We start from the raw sequence: 10543 nt of genomic DNA, 5'->3' as shown, positions 1-10543 counted from the left end.
ACAAGTATGAATTGGCCCCATATGTAAGTCGGCTGAGATGCATTCCCAATGTGAATATCCAACTTATTTGGGCGTGGTTGTAGGATTCATCTTCCATTTTTCTAATTTTCCATTCCTTTTTTCATTCTTTCCCCTCCTCACTCTCTCACTTCTATTCTACTTTTTGGTGTACATATGGAGATGACATCTTGCGTTTCAGACTCCTATAAATCAAATAATTTAGTGGAAAACAAAGACAATATAATGATAACAAATAACAAGCACATACATCCTTGAACGCACGCTCATCTATATTGAGAATTTAATATGCAACTGAGATATAGATTCATCAAGTGCAAAGGACATACGCATAATGCTTTTTGATTGATCAAAAGCCCGCACACCAAAACATCTGTTAGGGCACTTGGTGTCAATAAACAATTTCAATTGAGGCATCAAATTTAACTCCTCTTGTTGACTAATCCAGAAATGAGCGGTCCTACTTCACCACAATCTTCTTCAATGAACAATTTCAAGAGGGCATCAATTTAACTCCTCTTATTAACTAATCCAGCAATGACTTGTCCTAGTTCTTCACCACAATCTTCCTGCACATGATGACCTGCTGCAAAAGCAACAAATTAACTGAATTTTTTTCAAAATAATGTAAAAGAAGGCATTTAGAAGAGGTTTGTGCTAACTAGGAAATAAAAAATAAATAGCTGTGACAAGTATGCACATATAGTAAATATAGTAAAAAAAAAAAAAAAAAAGGTTAAATGACAAGCATGCAGTAAAGAACATGCATATAGTGTGTGTGAAAGCTTGCAAACAAACAGCAGCGAAAGAAGCCGCTAGAGTTTTAAGGGATGACAAAATGGTAAACATTAGTTATAAAGAACTGTTAGTACCATTGGAAGTTCAACCAGTCTATGCTTTGAATCTTTGCAAAAAGCTTCAACTCCATCATAGCTTAACCAGAGGTCTCTTAGGCCCCAGCTTATAGTAGTCCGAATTTTCCAATTCTCATCCATGAGCATCATCCTCAGTTCTTCAACATAGGACTGCTTAGTAACCAAGATGAAAACAGTTTATTTAAAAGAAAATAAAACCTACTCATATGAAAGAGAGATGCTGTAAAGGCAAATCAACATGTCAAAAAATAGGACAATAATGTAGGTCCCCAAATCCTGGCATAGTGAACATAATAAGCCGAAGTTTTCTAAAGCATGCACCATGCATTGTATTCTTCCAAAATATCTTGTGCTCCATGTATGGTCATTTTCAGGATTCCATCCAACAATAATTGGAAAGAAAAAAGAGAAAAAGAAAGCAAGAAATGATATTCAGGTTTCTGCGTGAAGGCTGAATAATTTAGAGAACTCCAACATGGAAAACTATAAAGCGTGAAAATTCTTAAGAGGAACCAAGTCCATGTCCTAAATAGGTTGAACAGGACACTCCTGGAAACATATTGAACATGGCACAAATGGGTCTCAGTACTTCGATGGAAAGGAAAAGCCTATTTCTATGCTTAAGTTCTCTATTCTTTTCACTCTTTTTTGTTGGGTTTTAGTGAGGGATTTTCGATCCATTGAGGAGTTGGTTGTTTTCTTGGCCTCTCTGAAGGCTTGAGGCGTTTTTGGCCTTGTTTTGTACTTGGGTTTCGCTCCCCTTTTGAGCTGTTCTTTAATAAAATTTACTTATCAAAAAAAAAAAAATTATAAACATAGCCAAATCAAGTCAAGCATACAATATAATCTTTTTTATTTTTTAACGAAGAATAAAAAGGCAATAGTTAGAGAAAAGGGAGGTGTGGGGGTGTGATAAGAGAACACTAGCAGTAATAAAAATAAAGCCTGATGTGAATGATATTTGCTGATCTTCATCTTCCAAGTTATGCTGTTGTTAGTATAGAGTTAATTTTTAGTAAATATATAAAAAATGTGTCATATTCATATTTGTGTCCAACCTTTTTAGAATTTGTTGTATCAAGGCCCCGTGTTTTTAAATATTGTAATGTCTGTCTCTCATGTCCTTTGATGCCATCTAGGTGGAACACATCACCATATGCAGAACCCTCAATTTTGCCCTTAATAACTTTCATTTTAATAATAGTCTTTATAAACAGTCTGAACAATTTCTACACCACCCATCCAATGGAGCATTTAAACTTAAAAAAAACAAGGAACATTCAAAACTCATTATTGACCTAGCTCTTACTAAGTATAACAATATCTACTATAACAACTAATTGGGCCTTGCTTTTACCATTTCTATCAGTAAGGATATCCATTCTATCCCAGTCCCAGGTACAATGAAACAATAAATTATTTCCATATTAAACCACAAAAGATATTACAATTTAGTAGGAGTGGCATGGCGCAGACCAAAATAGCCTGCAACAAATTGTTTCTTGATAAAAGACTCAAGTTTGTTACCTTTTAAATGCTTTTGTGCTTCATAAGACAATACAGAACACAGAATTCTTGAACAACAAAACATGGATACCTATCTTCTGTATATGAAAAGAAACGGCCACTTTTAATGTATCCATAGTATGCCCAAGACACCCTCTGCTTCCTGAGAAGTAATAAACATCCCTGCATCGTTTCGTTGCCGGATTTTGCACCCCCACCCCCGTCTGTGAATTGGTGCGACTACTACAATTTATGCTTTTCATATTTGGGGTTCCGGAAAAGATTTTGCTTTGCCCAGTCAGACACGAGGATTCTATTCCTGATGGACAATGTGTCTCCATATCAGTAGTTGAGGTGTCTGATTATATCAGATCTCTAACCCCCATCAGTTCCTGAGTCTGCACTCTTGACATCATTGGACTCGACAGTCAATCTAACACCTTGTGGTTGAGTTTTACCATTTTTAAAGAGAGACAAAGGGTGCAATGATTCATGCTATTCTCATAAAGCATGAAAACATTGACGACACTTCTTAGTCATGTTGAATACATCTGAGGGGCATCGAAGAAGTCTCGGAATGAATACAGTTCTTCTACAGAAATGCTAGCGCTACATAAACGAAATCAGGAAGACACCTAAAGATATATTAATGTCATTATAGAAAAAATTTGCATGGAAATTTAATCCCACCCCCCCAAAAAAAAAAAAAAAATCCTCTAATTTCGAAATTAGTTTTTCAAGCACTCTATTAAGACTTGCAGGTGAATGAATAACTGCCACCAGCAGTGTTAAGTTCATTTTTCCATAATACCTAGAATAATTTAGAAGACTAAATTCATCACCAACTAGATGAAAAAGGACCAACAGAAAGAAAAAAGTGCACCTTTAGTTCCTTCTTCATTGCCTTACTAATCGCATTTAATGCAAATCCGGAGGAACCGGATGTGAGATAAGGTCTATAAACCATCTCATCATCTTCTTTCATTTTCTAAGAACCACAGCTTGTCAAGGCTTTATCACTGGCCCTTAGAGGATCCTGCTTCACAGAAGAGCAAGTTTACTGATCAAATTATAAGCATTCAATTATTTAGAACCAACGAATCTATAAAATTGTACAACTACAAAGAAGAAAACAAAATATAACTCTCGTGTAGTCTTCCTTACCTGAGAAAAAATTTCACCTAACAAAAAGTTGCTATATATGGACAAGGTTGACGGTAAGTCGGCATGTTTGGCTGTTAGCTACAGGAACCAAATAAAGAACAAAATTAGGTTTTATTATTCTAAAAAGCCACAAATAATTATGCAGGACTCTTGCAACATAAAAATATATGTTTACGGAAACATCATAATACATCGACAGACATTTCTTTCGAATCCAGAATTGTGGTCACGAATAAATTTAAATTACAGAGCGTCCTAAGGTTTCTTAGAATAAATCATAACTTGAGGAAGGTCTGTTTTATAACAAAACAGACCTTCCTCAAGTTTGCATAGACTTGCACTCTGATATCCTCCTTTAATTTTTCATGTGAGAAAACCATTGAGGGAGTGGTTCAATCCATATTTTAAAAAAGCCTATATCATGCCTGCACCAACTCAAGGGATGTGCTGGATGCCAAGCGTTCAAGATTTAGGCCTTATGTGACCGGCTATTTTGGTTCTTTCATTAGGATTCAAAGTGACTAACAATGTTGCATTTAGTAAATTCTTAAATCTACCAAGTTATGCATGTTTTCATGTTTCTGTGTAGAAACTACATACAAATTAATGAATGTGGAATATAAACATATATTTTTGTTAACTATTATCAAAAAAATTGACACTACAATTCTTGGAATAGAAAAATAAAGAATCAAAACATTTGTGCAATTTGAATTGAGGCTTGCACACTACCTTGCACGGAGCAAAATACTGTACCAATTTTTTTGCATCTATGGCCTAGTCATTATAAATGCAATTTTTTAAAATGACAAGGGGCAAAACAATCATGAAGATAAAAAAATAAAAAGACAAAGGAAAAACAATTACCAGAGAACTCAAAATGAAGGAAGTTAAGGGTGAGCTAACGCCAAACTCAGCAGAGTTGGGTAGTGATATCAGAATCCTCAAGAGTGGGATATCTTATTTTAGAAAGCTCGTGGAAGATTAATATTAGTTTCATAGCTTCTGGGGATTATTGGTAGTTTTCCTATTTATCATTATTCCAAACTTCACAAGCTTGTATAAGCAAAATAATAGGACCAACAGAATGAATATCACTAAGTACAAATTCACAAACTGAATTCTAAGGTTAGAGTAGAGTAGTTCATATAGGAGGATTAAGAAGTATGAGATTGTTAATCTTTTCCTGATGACTGCTAGCATATTTAACAGCGATTGGAGAAAAATAACCCTGCAAAACATAGCATATACCGAAATTATTTTTCAATTAATTGAAAAAAATGTGTACCTTGACCGGCAACCCTGCATCTAAATTCAGAAAAGGCAAATATACCCATGCAACAATTGTAACCTTACTGGTGGAAAGTTCATTTATAAGAGATCCCAAGGATGAGACATATCCTGCAAGCCACAACAAAAATTTTAACACGGAAATTCTTAATCTTTTTTATTTAAAACTAAATTTTAATACGAAAATTAACCTACAGGCTGGATCCTGCCATATTTTATCTGTATAAAAAGGCATTTACCATCCAATGTGTAGTCAAAACCATATTCGGGCTGAGGCTTATCTGAAAACCCAAATCCTGTATGAAGGAAATAAATGCAGTATTTTCTTTAATGAACAGTTATGTGAATAATTGAGCATGACAAATCATCATATTGAACATCACTTAGAGCATGACAAATTATCAATCTTTCAAGTATTAATTATTTAATAGAGAAGGGCCACAAAGGTAAGACAGACCAAGCATTGTTAAGATTATCTAATCAATAAATTGTATATTTGGAGTCTATAAGTGCATTTTCCATAGATGGAAAATTTCAATAGTTCTAGTCCAAGTGGTAGTTACTTTCAAGATCATAAAAAAAGAACAGGAATTTAAAGAAAAATCTATTAAGGAGATGAAACACTAATCTTTAAAAATTAGTTTTCCCTGAAATTAATAAAATCTTACGTAGCCAATCAAAAGCAACGGCATGATAGTCCTTGGAGAGCACGGGAAGAATTTTGCGATAAGAATTGCCTGTGAAAGTATGAAAAGAAATATATCTAACGTAAGAATTAAAAGAAGTTCCCAGAAATGATAATAGTCTGCAATCAACCTCCACGTTACTTTAACGTTAAAAGTGACATGGACGATAATAAATCATCTGGTTATCTAGAATGAAATTTATATATATATATATATATTACACACACACACACATGAAATCAGTCACATATAAGATAAAAACAAACACAGCCTAGATGGATTTACATTTATGCAATTATACCTACAAGTATTTTACTTTCTCAATAACAGCATGAGAAAATTGTAAAGAACATTTCAAGAGGGGGGTGGTGGAAGATAGACTTGGATACAAATTATGAGACCCCAGAAGAAGCTAAAAACCTTGATAGGAACAAAATAATTATTATCTTTTTGCAAAATGAAGAATGGGCATGATTTTTTTTTTGATAAGTGACGAATGGGCATGATTGAGAAAAAGACATGCATGCACATCTAATTGGATAATCGAAACCAACCCTATTTGGAAATGTTGGGTTAAAATGGTTGCAACCAAAGAGGAGTTCTCAACATGATATAATTCAAGGAATGTTCAGTTTGACTTGTACCAAGTAATTTGTGATCAACTAATGAGTATTCTGATATACATTATAGCAGACATGTTTGATCGGACAATCCATCTTTTCAAAGGCCATCTCATTTCTAGGCAAGGCTTTGCAATTCAAACTAATTGTGGTATCACATAGACATCTCGATGCAATACCAGCAACGCCAATAATATTGCAAAACATATAACATATCATCGAATAGCCGCCCAGAATGAGAAAATGTAAAAGGTATACCTTAGCATCAAGCAATTTAACGGTTACATAGTAGGAGGAAAGAATGAGAAATGCTTGTTGTGTGGCATATTCAAATCATAGAGAATATGGAATCATTAGGTTTAAAAAGAAATTATATTATGCTCGAAAAGGCTAGTTCTGTTTGCTACTTTTTCAGAATATCCGTTAGAAACATGATGTCCATGTTGCATCAAATAGAACCTACCACCCTTCCATACAACTGTATTAGCAACAATGAGAGTGTTTTATTAGTCTCAAAAGTTCACAGTATGATCAACAGAAAGTCCTCCTAGTCAGATATAAACCTAAAAATTGTTCTTTGTGTCGAGTAAAAAAGAATGCAAGTAGTTCAGCAGTTGCCTAAAGATCAATACGTTTCAGAACAATAATATTACAATGATGATGTCTTTTTTTATTTATCTTAAACAAAGGAAGAAAGAATTTCATTGCATCCTTCAAAGATTACTCTTAGAAATAGTAATTCATCTCAGCCTTTTCTTATATGAAACACAACAATAAGCAGTGATTTTTTTATTTTTTTTTTGATAAGTTACCCTTTAATATAAGCAATAAGCAGTGATTTAAAATATGAAGAACTTTCTTTGAGCTTGCAATGCTAAACAATATATCCAATCGTCGCCATTCAGCTCTTGACGAGCAGAAGCAAACACTAGCTCAAGTTATACTGAAGATAATTATATATGTTTGAAGAGTACAATCATCATTAATTGAGACGCCAATAAAAATAAAAAATCTGTATAAACAAAACAAGTGTAAAATTCATAACGACCATATACATGAACACACATTGAGCAAGAATAAATTAAGTACATTACTATTCCAACATTATGCATAAATCATTGAATACCTTAGCTACCATTTGTAATGTGATGTTTAAAATACCACGCTAAATTGAAAAGAGTTATAACTTTAGCCATTTAAAGCAGGTCATTTAGACATAGAGCCTTGTCAATAATTCTTCTTAGTTTTCTTTTTTTTGCTTTTTGGTAATTATCAACTTCAACCTCCTTTGACTTTGACAACATCATACAAACCCAGGGTAAGGCTTCCAGTCATTATGTCATGCCACAGTTATCTAGGTTAATTTAGATAATCAAAACACTCAAACAAAGATGGTAAATTGTATTTTTGAACAAATCACTCAACAAAATAAGACTCACCTGTGAAGGAAAACCATGAATTAATATTATTGGAGGACTGTCATCACTTCCGCTTTCAACGCAAAACCATCTATTTCATATATATAGATCATGTTTCAATCGGTAAACCTTGCAAATATTCCATCCTCAATTTCTGCATAACATGAAGTCCTAAGCCACTATAAAATTTTAGCACGTTGACATCCTATATAAAAAAACTAGGAGACTCCTGAGTCCTAAAGACTTATAAATTCACCTGACGACGTCAGTAGAAGCCTGAGAGCCCCCACCCATTATAAGACCAAAAATTGGATCCTTTGCTTTATCGCCAGAGCCAAAAACAGGATGAGCTTTCACCTGATAGTGACCAGTGACTATTAATGTCAACATGATACACAGAGCATCCAAATGAGATGTGTTGTGAACTTAAGGCAAATAGACATCCAACAAGCATGGTAAATACAGCCATAACCAATATCAGAAGTTCCAAATAAGCTAACTGATTCTCAGATTTCATAATAGAAATGGCATCCTAGTTAGGCACACGTTGAAAAAAAAAAAAAATGGAAGACATGTTTTGACGTATGGTATACTGTTACCTACTAAAGTAGACGCACCCTTCATTAAGGATTGTCATGCTTCAGAGTACACCACAACGATTATTAGATAATGAAAGTCGAAAAGGGGTACTTGAAACAAGTAATTTTAATTATTCCATTTTCATAATTTCTGTTAGTATAGCCCTTACCCTTAATGCAACAAAATAATCTCTAGTATATTGTACCACGAAATTCTTTAATACAAAATTGCCTCCGTAAAACTGCCCCCTGTTTCATCTTTCTTTCTTTTCCTTAAAAATAAACTGCTTCAAAGTTTAATGTCATAATTTTTTTTTTTTTTCAAGAAATACCCTTAAAGCTAAATAAGAGTAAACTAGCCCTCATAAAATGAAAAAAATAAAATTTCAGAAAAACCTAATCCCAACAAGACTTACGATTTTTCCTTTCTTGAACCATTCATCCGCTGGATTTGGCCCATCTGAATACTTCCCTGTCCAAGAAGAGAGTAGAATTCATCAAATTTCATATTTCTTTTTCCTTTCTATTATGAATCAAATGGAAAATTTTGAAAAAGAAAACAAATCAAACCTCCGCTGAAAGAAAAGCCATCTCCGACTGAAGTAGGAGCATCCAACAGATAATCCTACAATATTCATCAAAATATTACCATCAAAATCATGAAAAAAAAGAGAGTTTAATGATGTGAAAAAGCTTACGTCATCGATGGATGATCGGCAACCCAGTCCGGAAGATTTTCTTCTGCTGACATTTAGAGCCGTTGATTTCAGAAAGCCACAGGCAAGCGATGATGATATGGTAAGAGACATTGTGACTGACGACGAGTAGAGTAAGAACAATGTTGACTACGCGATAGGAGTCGTCTTGTATTTGAACCAAGGAGAACGGTCTAGATGATGGCATTTATATACTTGTTTGGTTAGGTGGAAACACATAGAAAAGAAAGGAAAGAAAATTTTTTGGTCAGGTGAAAACAGTAACAAAAGAAAGGAAAGAAAAATTTTTAAAATTTTTATAAAGTTTGAATAAATAAAAAGAGAAAATTAAAATTTTTTTTAGAATTTGAATAGATAAAAATACAAAACTAATAGAATATTTTATTTTCTTACTTGTTTATTTTCTCTTAATATTTTTCATGCACAAAACACAAGCAAATAATTTTTTTGCCTGAAATGTTTGTCTTTTAATTTAAAAGTCTTATTTTACTCTTTAATTTAAAATTTTTATTTTACTCATTAACTTAATCGTGAAAAATAATTTCATCCTCTATTTTTGTATTGAATTTTTAAGAGAGGCAAGTTTTTTGCAAAACAAAACAATAACAAAATAGAATCAAATCTCTCTAAAAACAATTAGTATTGTCATCTATGTTTTTTTTTTAAAATTTCGTTTCTCATTCACTAATAATTAGTTTTATTTTTGTCTCAGAAAATATTTTAAATATAAATAATTATATTATTAAATTTAATAATTCATTATTTTACTATTTTAATATTTTTTTGTTAAAAATAAACATCAATAAATATAAATTTATTTGTTTATTAATATTTAAAATTATAAGAATAAATTTATTATCTATGATCGATTTTCTTTTACTTTTATGTTATCTAAAATAATAAATTAATATTTTTTTATAATTTTATTAAATAAATTTTTATTCTAACCAAATGCATAAAACTTGCACCCCTAAAACAGAGCCTCAGGGAAAAGTGCATAAAATCTGCCCGAACTACCCAAAAAAAAAAAAAAAAAAAACATACCTTGAACTTTAATTTTGTTGCAATTAAATCCACCAAGTCAAGTTGGGTAGAATACCATATGGTCGCTCCCCTGTCGAGCACTTCACGATTTGCCTTGGCCATTGGAACAAAGCAAAGAAGGAGGTAGAATGGACAAAGGATAGGAACAAGCTCGCAGCCGTTCTTCTTCATAACAGCCCATCACTGGAATCTCCACCGCCGGCCGCCATCATCCGAATCCAAGCTCGCAGCCGTTCGGTCCCGCCGGCCGCCATCAAACCCAATCACGGCCGAGCTTCTTCATAACAGCCCATCACCGGAATCGCGACTTCTTTAGTAGCTGATTCGCTGCCGTCCCGAACCAGCCGTCTCCACCGGCCGAACACACCGCCGTCCGTGTTCCGAACACCGCCGCAAGCTCAGCGCCGACCTCTCGGTTCCGAGCTCGCCGCCGCCTCCATCACAGGCGACACCATCAAAGCCAAGCTAGCCGCCGCGAGTTCACCATCACAGCCCGCTACTCACCGCCCCAGGCTCTCCACGGCCGAGCCAACAGCCAAGCTCTCCACAGCCGGAAGATTCTTGCCGCCGTCCATCTCCACCAACATCGCCGGTCAGAGCTCCACCATCCGAGCTCTCTGCCATCGTC

General features: G+C 34.1%; 1 pseudogene; it reads right to left on the bottom strand.

Moving 5' to 3' along the window:
* Positions 1–344: 344 nt before the first annotated feature.
* LOC132269211 (uncharacterized) lies at positions 345–10241 on the bottom strand (annotated as a pseudogene).
* Between the last annotated feature and the right edge of the window lie 302 nt (positions 10242–10543).

This window comes from Cornus florida, unplaced genomic scaffold, assembly GCF_030987335.1.
Source record: "Cornus florida cultivar Cherokee Brave unplaced genomic scaffold, ASM3098733v1 CherokeeBrave_3.0.0_Hap2_Chr08, whole genome shotgun sequence".
NCBI lineage: Eukaryota > Viridiplantae > Streptophyta > Magnoliopsida > Cornales > Cornaceae > Cornus > Cornus florida.
The sequence above is the reverse complement of the archived record's forward strand: the minus strand, read 5'-3'. Positions and strand labels throughout refer to the sequence as shown.